We start from the raw sequence: 15,247 nt of genomic DNA on the forward strand, positions 1-15,247 counted from the left end.
ATCAAAAGGACTATTTTCAAAAAGATTCAAAATGACAACCGAACATATATAGAATCAGCCTATAAAGAAATAGTTATTTCTTATATATCAAATGAAGAAGTGTCAGGCATCTCTTATGCATCAAAAACATTATTTTCATCAGCATCAAAAGATCGACACTGTCTCTGTAAAATTTGTATGCCAGGGTTCTACATGATTCATCTTTCCCTTAATTTAACTCATATCAAAAAATTTCAGAAATGGACCGTTCAAAAATTAATGGAATATAGCCTACTGAGATAAACTCATCATAAGCAGAGACGACAAACTATCAGATCAAATTGAATTTCTTGGACATTCAGAACTTAAACGGATCATCTGATATATTTTTGAAGACTATAGAATTTATTCTATTACTATAATCATAAATTCTATTGGACCAGCATACAAAGAATTTATGGATGGAGCAAAACACATCATAGAAATCCATAAAACTCCGGAAAGCTTTAAAGCAGAACAGTACGATGACACTTCTCACTCATCTTTTGATCCAGAGTTATCTAACCAGTCTCTAAAATATTATAGAGCTTTGCAAATAGCTCAATTTGGAAAAGAATTTTTAAAACCAATATTCTATATGCAACTAGTATTCCAAGATAAAGAAATGTTCATTTTTATGCATAACAAACTAGTCAAGGGACCGCTATTCAAATTTCGTCATTATGTCAAAGATATTAATCTTATAGAACATGTCAATACTTTTTCTTCACACCTAATCGTTGCTAAAGGTGATTATCAGACATATTATCAGAACATAACTCCGAAACGGAATATGCCACTTTCCGATCTCGAGACAACCGACCGTTTCTGGATAGATGGGATGGATGATGAAGGGCTAACAAATATCGAAAATGCTATGGAAGGGTAAAATTGACAAAGCAGAAGAAATCAGATAAGCTGATAGGAAGATAAATGATAAGTATGACAAAAGGTCTCAATCAAGTACAAATGGTTACTATTCACTTTTACTGTAGTAAAGTACTTTTACTGTAGAAGTCCTTTGGTACTGTAGTACAATATTTAAAAGTTTATAAGCGGTAATCATACCGCAGTTGTGTTGTATGTTTTTGTATTATAAATAGAGAGCTCGTCTCTCTGCAGAGTGTGGTTGAGTTGTATGAAAGTCTAAATATTAGTGTGAAAGCTGTGAGCTCTTCTTCTGCAAGCAATAGTCATCTTCAGTCTTTGTAAGTCTTTCTCTAAAATATATAATAAAGGCTTTGTTTAATCTTATTAGTCATAAAATTTATTATTTCTTCTTTTATGGGTAAGACGTCACTCGTTATGAGTGAGTAGTGTGTTGATTATTTCTAACCCATAGGGAGAAATGCTTTAAGAAAATTTGTCTTTCTGTCAAAATCTTTATTTGATGAAGATAAGCTAAAATCTTGTTTTATATTTATCATATACAAGTTCTCTTTGAAAGACGAAATAACTTTCGACCTCTATGATCGAGTACAGTGAATTCAAAAATTCATGAGTTTGAACCCCATAAGTCTCCATTTATGCTTTGTCTTTGGGCTGGTGGAAAATACTCCTGAATCTTTGCATGATATCTGTATAGTCGGTGTATGTCGAATTATTCTCGCACCTATCACAGAGAATTTTTATATCATAAATAAAATTACTAGATTTTCTCTTAACTTTTAATTATGGAGAATGAGGCATCAAAGAAAATAAAATTCTTAAAGCAAATCTTACCTGATTGGGAGAAATAATTCTTAAAACATCTTGATATATCCATAAAACAAATTGTAAAAATGGTTCTCTAATTTCGTGAAGAAATACCTAGAGAAATTAGAAATAATTTAGCACTAATAGAAGCAGATATTATAGCAGAACTTAGAGAAATAAATGACGAGGTAGATATAATTTTATTAAAATATTTTAATCAAGAATTCCAGCAAATTCTTCAAGCCATAAAAAGGCATATAGACAACTATCCTGACATAGATCGAGCACAAGAAATTAGATCAATAGGAAAAAAAATTTTAGCTGAATTAAACAGTCTGCTTCATAGATAAAATAATGGTTATTCGCTTAAAAGCCGATTTACCTATAGAAGTTAGAAACAATTTAGTATCATTTTATTCAGATATTGTTGATGAACTCAACAATATAAATAGTGAAGTAGAAGATATTCTATTCGAGCATGTTAATGAAGAATTAGATATTATTCTAGCAGCCTTACGAAAGCATCTTAAAAATAATAAAGATATTAATTTACTCCAACAAATTAAAACAGTAGGTGATATAATTTTACTATAAATGAATATTTTTGTTCCACGATACGCTCAGTAGCCATATAATTATGAGCTCATCTTCTAGATGCAAAAAATATAGCTATAGAAAAATTATCCCCGTAGCCAGCCTGATTCATAGGCGCTTATCTTTACTAAAAATATATTATCTTAGTCTAAATAGAACATTAGTTTTATGCAAATGTTCCAATAATGAAAAAAATATATTATTTAGGCATGAATAGAATATTAGTTTCATATAAATTGTTAAACAGTAGCAAAATTGCAGCCACCTGTATTAGCCAAAAAGTTTTTACTAAATAAATAAGTATTAGCCAATTAGCATAAATTTTATCCTTTGATTAGCTCCTATCATGAGATTATGCATTTGCCCAATTTTATATAAAAAAAGAATAATTTGTAGCCATAAATGTATTCATTATAGGTTTAGAAAAATCTATCCTTTAGGTCTTAAATATGATAAAGAGGCACCATTAATTAAAGTATATTATATTGATAGGAATAGTGAATTAGTTAATACAAAATTTTTGAATAGTCAAATTTAATATTTTATAGATATGAATAGGTCATTAGTTACATATAAATTTTTGAATAGTAAGAAATATTATACATTTTGCACTAGAAAAATGGTGAGTCTTAGGAATATAAATGAATTGTGAACTAGCAAAAAATTTTTATCTAGCCTAACTCCAATTGGTATCAGAATATAGAAAGATTATGGAACCAAAAATTATACAATATTTAGATTTAGAATTACCTCAAAATAAAAAAAATTTAGTCATATTCGACAAATACAAATTTAGTTGTTATTTCGATACTAAATATCGACATAGTTTGCATAGCAATGATAGTTCTACAAATAGTATTATTGATTTATTAATTAGTTTATCTGAAGCTTTTCAATTTCATCAAGAAAATATATACATAATTATTGAAAAACTAACAAATATAATTGTTTTTAAAAAACAGACTATTGAAGAATTTAATGAAAAAATACTTTATATTAAAGGTCAAAATAATGAAATTATTCAAAAAATTCATAATTATTATGAGAAAATAGAAAATATATCGACAAAAAATATAATTAAAATCAAAGATGATTTTAATAAATTAAATGAATTAAAACTTAGCATACAAAAAATAAATATTTCTTTTAACGAATTAAAACAAATTATTCTAACATGAATAATTTAGAAAATACTACTATATATTTAGAAACTTTAAAAGAGTGTCAAACTTACCATTCTGATGTTATAGGGTTAACTTCTTATCTAGGAGCACAAAATAGTGATAAAACATATCAAAAAATTTCAAATTTTCAAACTATTTTATTAATAAAAATATTTCAAAAGTTAAATTACGTCGAAACAAAATTATTAGATATTGAAAGCAAATTAATAAGATTAGTTAAACAGAATGATTTAGACGAATTAACTAAAAGTATTAAAATAACAATAAAATTGTTCCATATATTTCTCGAATTAATTATAAAAAATGGTAAATAAACAAACAACTTTACAATTATTTAAAAGAAATCCTATAAATTATGATAGGAAATTATTCGAAATAATAGATATAGAAGGACAGTTAGAAAGATTTAACAATGAAAAATTAAATCTAATAAAAACTAGAAAAATATATGACAATTCAATGATTTCAAAATCAAATATTATTCAAACAATAGCGGAACAAAAAATTAGTTGTATTTCTAATTCAGATCAAGTTTCCTTACCCATAATAACTAAAGAAGATTGGGACAAAATAAAAATTATGAAAATAAATCAAATACATTGAATTCTGGTTTGAACAATATGAATACTAATTGGAGTTATGCTAGATAAAAATTTTGTGCTAGTTTACAATTCATTTATATTTCTAAGACTCACCATTTTTCTAGTGCAAAATGTATAATCTTTCTTACAATTCAAAAATTTATACGTAACTAATGTCCTATTCATATCTATAAAATATTTAATTTGACTATTCAAAAATTTTGTATTAACTAATTCACTATTCCTATCAATATAATATACTTTAATTAATCGTGCCGCTTTATCATATTTAAGACCTAGAGGATAAATTTTTCCAAACCTATAATGAATACATTTATGACTACAAATTATTCTTTTTCTATATAAAATTGGACAAATGTATAATCTCATGATAGGAGCTAATCAGAGGATAAAATTTGTGCTAATTGACTAATACTTATTTGTCTAGCAAAAACTTTTTGGCTAATACAGGTGGCTGCAATTTTACTACTGTTTAAGAATTTATAAGAAACTAATATTCTTTTCATGCCTATATAATATATTTTTTTCATTATTGGAACATTTGCATAAAACTAATGTTCTATTTAGACTAAGATAATATATTTTTAGTAAAGATAAGCGCCTATGAATTAGGCTGGCTACGGGGATAATTTTTCTAAAGTTATATTTTTTGCATCTAGGAGATGAGGTCATAATTATATGGCTACTGAGCATATCGTGGAACAAAAATATGCATTTCTAGTAAAATTCTATCACTTACTATTTTAATTTGTTGGAGTAAATTAATACCTTTATTATTTTTAAGATGCATTCGTAAGGCTGCCAGAATAATATCTAATTCTTCATTAACATGCTCGAATAGAATATCTTCTACTTCACTATTTATATTATTGAGTTCATCAATAGTATCTGAATAAAATGGTACTAAATTGTTTCTAACTTCTATAGGTAAATCGGCTCTTAAGCGAATAACCATTATTTTATCTATGAAGCAGACTGTTTAATTCAGCTAAAATTCTTTTTTCTATTGATCTAATTTCTTGTGCTCGATCTATGTCAGGATAATTTTCTATATGCCTTTTTATGGCTTGAAGAATTTGCTGGAATTCTTGATTAAAATGTTTTAATAAAATTATATCTACCTCGTCATTTATTTCTCTAAGTTCTGCTATAATATTTGCTTCTATTAGTGCTAAATTATTATTAATTTCTCTAGGTATTTCTTCACGAAATTAGAGAACCATTTTTACAATTTGTTTTATGGATATATCAAGATGTTTTAAGAATTATTTCTCCCAATCAGGTAAGATTTGCTTTAAGAAATTTATTTTCTTTGATGTCTCAATCTCCATAATTAAAAGTTAAGAGAAAATCTAGTAATTTTATTTATGATATAAAAATTCTCTGTGATAGGTGCGAGAATAATTCGACATACACCGACTATACAGATATCATGCAAAGATTCAGGAGTATTTTCCACCAGCCCAAAGACAAAGCATAAATGGAGACTTATGGGGTTCAAACTCATGAATTTTTGAATTCACTGTACTCGATCATAGAGGTCGAAAGTTATTTCGTCTTTCAAAGAGAACTTGTATATGATAAATATAAAACAAGATTTTAGCTTATCTTCATCAAATAAAGATTTTGACAGAAAGACAAATTTTCTTAAAGCATTTCTCCCTATGGGTTAGAAATAATCAACACACTACTCACTCATAACGAGTGACGTCTTACCCATAAAAGAAGAAATAATAAATTTTATGACTAATAAGATTAAACAAAGCCTTTATTATATATTTTAGAGAAAGACTTACAAAGACTGAAGATGACTATTGCTTGCAGAAGAAGAGCGCATAGCTTTCACACTAATATTTATACTTTCATACAACTCAACCACACTCTGCAGAGAGACGAGCTCTCTATTTATAATACAAAAACATACAATAAAACTGCGGTATGATTACCGCTTATAAACTTTTAAATATTGTACTACAGTACCAAAAGACTTCTACAGTAAAAAGTACTTTAATACAGTAAAAAGTGAATAGTAACCATTTGTACTTGATTGAGATCTTTTATCATACTTATCATTTATCTTCCTATCAGCTTATCTGATTTCTTCTGCTTTGCCAATTTTACCCTTCCATAGCATTTTCGATATTTGCTAGCCCTTCATCATCCATCCCATCTATCTAGAAACGGCCGGTTGTCTCGGGATCGGAAAGTGACATATTTCGTTCTGGAGTTATGTTCTGATAATATGTCTGATAATCACCTTTAACGACGATTAGATGTGAAGAAAAAGTCTTGACACATTCTATAAGATTAATATTTTTGACATAATGACGAAATTTGAATAGCGGTCCCTTGACTAGTTTATTATGCAGAAAAATGAACATTTCTTTATCTTGGTATGCTAGCTGCATATAAAATATTGGTTTTGAAAATATTTTTTCAAATTGAGCTATTTGCAAAACTCTATAATATTTTAGAGACTGGTTAGATAACTCTGGATCAATAGATGAGTGAGGAGTGTCATCGTACTGTTCAGCTTTAAAACTTTCCAGAGTTTTATGGATTTCTATGATGTGTTTTGCTCCATCCATAAATTTTTCGTATGCTGGTCCAATAGAATTTATGATTATAGTGATAGAATAAATTCTATAGTCTTCAAAAATGTACCAGATGATCCGTTTGAGTTCTGAATGTCCAAGGCATTCAATTAATCTGATAGTTTGTCGTCTCTGCTTAGGATGAGTTTACTCAGTAGACCATATTCCATTAATTTTTGAACTGTCCATTTCTGAAATTTTTTGATGAGTTAAATTAAGGGAAAGATGAATCATGTAGAACCTTGGCATACAAATTTTACAGAGACAGTGTCGATCTTTTGATGCTGATGAAAATAATATTTTTGATGCATAAGAGATGCCTGACACTTCTTCATTTGATATATAAGATATAACTATTTCTTTATATGCTGATTCTATATCTGTTCGGTTGTCATTTTGAATATTTTTGAAAATAGTCATTTTGATATTATCATCCATTTCAGGAAGATACATATATTAGAGTTGTTTTAACATATTATCTTCAGATATGTCTAAAATAATATTGGATAAATAATTTTGATCTTTTTCTGCCTCTTGATTTTCTTTTTCTAATTGTTTATATTTTTCTCTTTCTAATTCTAGAGATTTTTCTAATTCTTTCATTTTTGTTTCTTGACTTGATATTACTATCTTTTGTAAATTGGTAGGAGTTTTTGGAAAAAGAGTAATGTTGGAAGTATTTACTTCAGCTCTTAGTTTATTAATTTCGTTATTTAAAAATTCTACTTGCTTATTTATACCATTAAAACATATGGTTAAGCAATTTAAAGTATGTATCATGGCTTTTGTATCTGATTTATTACACCATAAATTATCTAATAAAGTAATTTGATATAGATTTAATGGTTTTTCTATAGGTACTTTGGGTCGGAATTAAAGATTCGTCCCCTGGCTATTGGATAAAGCTAAATGTTCGAAATGAATAATATTAGTGAAACTATGTTCAGGTTTTGAAGGAGATGAAGGAGATAGTTCCATTGATTCCTGCAAAACAAAGTAAAATAATTATTAGCAATAAATTCTTATTTTTTCTATCTTTATATTAATCTAGGGAGGTTTGTAGTTTGAAGATCTAGTAACTCTAGATAAATAATCAGCTAAAAAATTATTATCTCCTTTAATATATTCAAAATTTACTTTATATCCATTTCCTTCTATTGTGGTAATAAAATTCTTATTTATAGTGTATAAAATGCATGTACAAACCCATCTTTTGCTATATATTTTCTTTTCATTTTTATTTTTATAAAAATGTACTATGGCTTCACAATCAGTTCTTATAGTAAATTCTTTTTGTAAGAATAATTTAAAGCTATGTAGGGCATTTATTACTCATAATATTTCATAATCTAAAGAAGTTAATGATTTAGGTAGTTGCTTAAAGCTTCCTGAAGCATATCTACATAATTGTTCCTTTGACTGGAAAGTTTATTTATACGGTTTTATTTTTAATTCAGCTCCCCAACCATCTTGCGATGCATCTACTATTACTATTTTATAATCTGTTTCTAAGGGTAGAGTTAATTTTGGTAAAGATTTGATTTGTGTTTTTATTTTTTCTATTATCTTAATATCTTCAATATTGAAATATTTTTGCTCTGTTTTACTAGTCTTTTTATATAAGGATTTTATAGTTTTTCCTAAATCTTTTATATAAGGACGAGCATAATTTAAAAGTCCTAAAATTTTTTGTAATTCTTTAGTGTCCTCTATTATGTCTGGAAATTCTAAGATTTTTAAAGCTATATGATCTTGTAGTTCGATTGTACCATTTCCAATTTGTTGTCCCAGAAAATCAATGTATTCTTTAGCTACTTCAATTTTATTTTTTGATAATATAATACCATTATTGATACAAAGTTTTAAAACTTCTTCAATGTGTTTATAATGCTCTTTTAAAGTATGTGATGCTATTAAAATATCATCTATATATACCATAATATAATTTAAATGGCCAAATATATTATCCATTTTTCTCTGAAATATACTTGGAGCATTTTTTAATCCAAAAGTTATAATTTCTCATTCATAATGTCCTATGGGAGTAGTAAATGCTATCCAAGGGATAGAGTTTGAATGAAGTTTTATCTGCCAAAAACCAGATTTGCAATCGAATTTACTAAAATATTTTTTATCTTGTATTAAATTGATTAACATATCTTTATCTGGTATTTTATATCCATCATCTTCAGTATTATCATTTAGTCATTTATAGTTGATAACCATTCGGGCTCAAAATTTTAGACGATTATTTATCTAGAGTTACTAGAATAAAATATTAAAAGCCAAATTAGATCATGTATATTGATGGAATTTTTTAAAACCCATGCTCCATTTTCCTCTCCACATCTGCATTGTATGAACTTAAATTTGACTCATATATTTACAACAATCTCATACATGTCGGTTGTTCTTGTATGGTGCTAACAAATATATCTTTTCCAATTGTTTTTCATCCTATTACTCATAAAAAATTTACTGAAAAGATCTTTTAATTGATTCACTCTAAAATCCATTAATAATTCTCCAAATTTTAATGGATATCTCTTTAGATTTGAAGTTTAATATTTGTATGTTTTCTTTATTGCTAATTCTATTTCATTTTAGTGGATCATTCTAAATCTAACTCATTATTTTATTTAATTATGACCTTGAACGCTTTTCCAAAACAAAATTCATTGTGTTCTTTTTACAAAAGTCTTAAAGGTTCTAAACTATCACACCTTTAACAGTCTTGATGGAATTTTATTAGAAAACGAGAAGTGTTTTTTATTGCCTTTTGATTCATTTATTGTTAATACAGATTGCCATTCCTCTTCTATCATGAAAAATGCTGATCGCCTACACTTCAAGAGCTGCGAAGGCATTGCAGATGATGAAAAAATTCCAAGAAAGAATCAGTTTATTGAAGGTACCACTTTAGATCAGAATTTTGGCAGTGAGCAAGAGACTGATGATGCCGACTTCCTTAATTGTATCAAGAAAAGGTTGAAGTTAGATGATGATCACCCAACCAAGAAGGGGAAGATTGATGAACGAAATTCAGGTATGATTGCTCTGATTATTGTGCATGTTGCTTGTTGTACTTGTGGAAATTTATTGCGGATCAAGTTGTGGCTCATTGAAGTGTTACAATCATCTTCATTCGAAATGCTCAACCAACACCAAAAATACTTTATCAGTTCCATAACTGTTCATCTTATATAGCATTTTAACTGAGAACTTGAAAATTCGAAGAAGCTGCTCTGAATTGATTAATCAATACATTCTCTACGAATGCTTTTTTTTTTTTAGGGTTTTGTGATAGGAAACACTTGGATTTTCAAGTGTTTCTCACCAAAACCAAGTAGATCCAATGTAAAACTGCTGTCTACAGCAGAAATCAGCCAAGAAACAGTGGAAAAATAGCAAATCGGAGAGAAAACCGTGGAGAAAAGACTTTTATTTTTACTAATAGATGAAACAGAATAGAAAATATACAATTGATCCTCAATTCGAGAGGAGGATCGATCTCTCCCAAATCTCTAGATGCCGCTAGAGCCCAAAGAAACCTAAATCTAAGAGATCTCAAATTTCAGCCAAATTCAAGATCTTCAAACCCTAGCCAAATCAATTATTTAATGCATACAAATCAAAAAGAATTCCCTAAACAGTCCCTACGTTCAAATTTCCCTCTCAAAACGCTAAAAAAAGCTTCCTAAAATGCTCTAATGGGCTGGTCGGGCCGATCGATCTCCGCAGGAGGCGGAGATCTGTTGCTCTTTGCGACTTGCCGGTCCTGTGCGGACCGGCTGGACCGGTCTAACATTTTGCTATGGTCTTGCCGTCCAAAAAAGTAGGTAGAGGTCATTTTGGTAACTAAGGCCTTGTTTGAGACGGCTTAATTTCGCCTTTTAAGTTTCAAAATGGCAGAAATTTTTTTGGCTGTTATTTGTATGTGCTATTTTTGCAGAAATATTTTTTAGAGAACTATATTTTTGTACTGTTTTCAAAAGCTTTCTAATATTAACTTCTTCATTAGTAAACTCCGTTTTCTCAAACAATAGTTTTAAAACAATCTTTTAGGAAAGGTACAAAATAATCAAACGAAGCCTAAAAAACTAAACGGTTAGAATTATTGATAAACGTTTAGGTTTCATGTCATTCTTAGGGAAACAAATGTTGAATTTGTAAAAAACACCGCTAATTTATATGATTGTAGTATTATAGCAAAATTCTATATTTGGCTCCTTTAGGGTATGTTTGGAGGAATGCAAATGCATGCTACTCCACAACTTCAAATTGGGTACAATGCTTTGAAAGGTGAGGTGAGGCATTTTATCCATCAAGAGGTGTGATATAAGCCTCAAAGCCTAAGATATAAGGTCCATAATATTATATTTTTAATATTTAATAAATAGAATTATAATTAAAAAACTCAAATATTAGAACAAAATATTAAATAAATTTAAAAATTCAAAGTTCATGACTGTAGACTTTTTTATGGTAGCTCCAAAGTCTGATTTGAACAAACATATATAATCAAATAAAATAATACATCAAAATAGAACAAGATGAGCAACCCACAAAGTGGGGTTTTATTGAACACAAGCCATGAGTTGACAAAGGAAGCAAAAAACTGTTTTGATAGGAAATACTTGATTTCAAGTATTTCCAAATCACTTCTACAGCAAATCTCGATGCAAACTGCTGTTCACAGCAGGAAAAACAGCAAAACAGTGGGAAAAACAGGGGAAAGCTGAGAGAAAATTGGAAGAACAGCTTGTATTTTACTAGTAGAAGAATAAAATAGCAAGATACGATTGATCCTCAATTCGAGAGGAGGATCGTTCTCTCCCAAATCTCTGGCAACGCCAAGAGCCCAAAGAAAACCTAAATCTAGGAGATCTCAAATTTCAGCCAAATTCAAGATGCCCAAACCCTAGGAAAAACATCTATTTAATTCATAAAATTCAAAAGGAATTCCCTAAACAATCCTTGCAATCAATTTCCCTCCTAAACTTCCTCAATTTTCCTTCCCGAAACCGTCCCGCAAGGCGTGCTTCACGCGCGGCTTCCGCCCAGGCAGAAGCAATCTCCGCCCAGACAGAAGCAATCTCCGCCATTTTGCGGTTTCGTCCGTGAACCGGTCCCGCCTAGACCGGTCTAACATGTTTCTTGCCAAACCTTATAGATTAATAAGGATTAATTCATGAGATCCTGATAACAATAATTTCTGTATGTAGGTTTGCCTGATGAAGCTTCCAAACTTCCTGTAGAAACTGGCTTTAACTGCAGCTTCATCAATGTATTTGGGAAGCGCTTGAGGGAAGATGGTATGGCTCCTTCTGTCTTTTGTGAAAAGATAAAATGATTTAGTTCAATTATATTGGGGTTCAAGCAAAAGAGTCATCTTCAGAATCTGCAGTTTATTGAGAAATTAATTGTGTAGCAGCAGTTCTCTGCTTGAGAGACAATTTCTTTCTCTATTTTGTTAATTATAATGCTTGTGATGTATCTGATCCTGTTTTGTTCAGTTTTATCTGTAAAAATTTGGTGAAATTATTCTATGCAGACACCGGACGTAGTCCGGAGGTGAATCAGAGCCCGCCACGTCACTTTTTACTGTGTACCACCATTGTGTACTGGGTGATGTGGTGCGCTATGATTCGCCTCTGGACGATCCGGTGTCCGCACATAGTAATTTCTCCAAAATTTGTATATGTTTGTTACTTTTTCAATGTTGGATGTTCAAGTTGGAATTCATATAGAGGATCTTTGTTTTGTTATAAAAAGAATAAATAATAAAATGTAATACAGTGTAAAAAGAATGTAATATATTTGAAATGTTTTGAATTGTTTGGATGACAGTGAAATATGCAAGTAATAAATTATTTGTTTGTTTGGCTTGAACTTAAATGACTCTATTGTAAAGCACAACAATGGCAGCGGCGGTATCTGGTGGCGATAGGAAAGAGTTTATGGTGTATTTGAAAATCTAATTTTAATGATTTTCAAATACGTAAAATTTGAATAAAATTTATTTTTTTTTTATTTTTTTATTTTATATTTTTTTCTTCAAGTTGAACATCAATATTTTCCAGCATTTGAAATATCCTACAACTTTTTTGTTGTAATTTTTTGTTTATATCAAAGGCATAGGACTATAATTTTGTTTGTTTTTTTATATAAGGATTTAGTGAAACAATTTATCAATATTTTTTAGTAACATAATAATAGTGTTATTTTATTAATATTGCAATCATTAGACTTCCTATTTGTTGAGCGTATATTTTATATATATATATATATATATTAAGTGTGACTTTGGAGCAATTTAGAACGCTAAACAACACACTAAACATATAGAAGTGTTTATTTAAGATTAATGATGATGGTTAGATGAAATTGTAGATGCGAGGGCAATAAAAGGCATAATATTGAGTGATTTAGGCTTCGTTTGGAATGGTTTTCGTGTTGCTTCTTAAAGTAATTTTTTAGTATAACAAATAAAATTTTTATACTAAAAAGGTGCTTTAAGATACAATAAGAAAGTCATCTCAAATGAAGTCTTATTTTGACTTTTTTTTTATTTTTTTATCTTTTTTTATTTTGACATAATAGTATTTGAAGAAGTAGAATAAGGATTACTATATAAACATGTGAAAAATGAAATCAAATAATTAAATATGCAAGAATATAAATCTAAATTATGATGTAAACATTATTTTTTTGATTTGATGTCCATTCAACTAGGGCTGCAAATGAACCGAGCCGAGTCGAGTATGTTTGTGTTCATGTTTGTGTTCATTTAATATCAGGTTGTTCAAGTTTGGTTCATGTTTGTTCGAGCTTTATTGTTTGTGTTTATGTTTGGTTCATTTAAATTAATGAGTATTCATGTTCAGTTCATGTTCAATTCATATTCGTTCGTTTAGTGTTTATCGAGCTTTAAACAAACAAACATGAACGAGCTATAAACGAGCTCTACTTTTAGATGTTCATGAATTTAACAAACGAGCTTTATCGAGCTTCCTAACAAACGATTACATCAAGCATATCAGCGAACATATCTAAAAAATTTTTTTAACTATCAAACAAATATGTTCATGAACATATCTATGAACAAATACATTTATAATAAAAGCAATTGTCTATGGTGGATGCTCTTGCTCTTTCTCATTCCTCCCCAATGCAACCTTCTCCCATCTCTTCTAAAGTTATTATCACAAATAGTAAATTTAAGGCTCTTTGCTCAGTGGAGACCCAACCTTCCTCTGATAAAATCCCTCCCCTAAAGGTTATTATGCAACAATACGAGAAAGAAGCCAAAAGAACTAATGGAAGTAATATTTGAAGCCAAAACTTACCGTCGACACGAACTTCAGCGTTGTCGGGGAGAAGTATGAGCGGAGAAATGAGAAGATTCGTTAGAGTGCCTCAATGAGAAAATAGGAAAGAAAGAAAACTTAGTTCGTTAAACAAACAAACTTGAACAAATACATTTATATTATTTATATTTAATAATTATATAATTAAATATTAATTATTTTTATCAAGCTTATTCACAAGTTCAAAATCGAACACGAATCAAGCTTAATTTCAAGCTTGTTCACGAACTTCAAATGATGTTGTTCGCGAACATAAATGAGCTGAACGCATTAGTGTTAAAGTTTGTTTATTTAAGAATCGTATCTAAAATATTGTTCAAGTTTGTTTGTTTAGTTAATTAAACGATCACAAACGAGCTTTAATCGAACAGAACAACGAGTAGCTCGTCGAACGTTTGATTCGCTTGCAACCCTACATTCAACTTATATTTACATGCCAACAATCTTTTATTTTTGATACATACTCCAAAAATTATCTTGATCGGGCACGAATCTCGAGGAAAAAGCTAGTTGGAAACTTCAAAAATTAATTACAGAAGCACCCGAACTCCGATTTCAGCAAGCTTATAGTCAAACTGAGCGTCTCGGAAAGACGAACCCAACGACACCAAGATCAATCCAATCCGAGCCCAAATAAATCCGAATCAAGGACCCGAAGCGCTGTTGGAAGGTTCAAACCGCAATTTGAGTTACCAAACGGTCTCCGATTTTGACGAGCTTATACTCGAATCGAACGGCTCGACGAGAAGAATCTAACGAGCCCAAGATCTCCGAATTCCGACATCATTAAGGCCTTCAAATTCCCAATGAACGGTGCATGATCAAAGGATTCGATATCAGCCGTCCATTCAAAACACTCCTAATTCGTCCTTGATCTCACGCCTATTTACGGGCTATGCCACTCCAGAAAAACTATAAATAGACCCCTCATTCTACACCAAGGGGACTCAAGTGAAGAAGAAGAAGAGAAGAAGGAGGAGAAGGAGGAAGCTCCTCCTCGACCACCGCCAGAGCTCTTCCTGCCGCCCGAACATGCCAGGATTCTGCGTGATATTCGGGAAAACGCAGGAATTCTTCCCAACTTTTACGTGATGCTGAAATTCTTCCCAATTTGTAACAGAGTTCCCTTCTAACGCTAAAACTCCGCCCAAGTGAAGCCAGAGTTCTCTTTTGCCACCAACAGACGTCAG

Source organism: Dendrobium catenatum, unplaced genomic scaffold (assembly GCF_001605985.2).
Source record: "Dendrobium catenatum unplaced genomic scaffold, ASM160598v2 fragScaff_scaffold_231, whole genome shotgun sequence".
NCBI lineage: Eukaryota > Viridiplantae > Streptophyta > Magnoliopsida > Asparagales > Orchidaceae > Dendrobium > Dendrobium catenatum.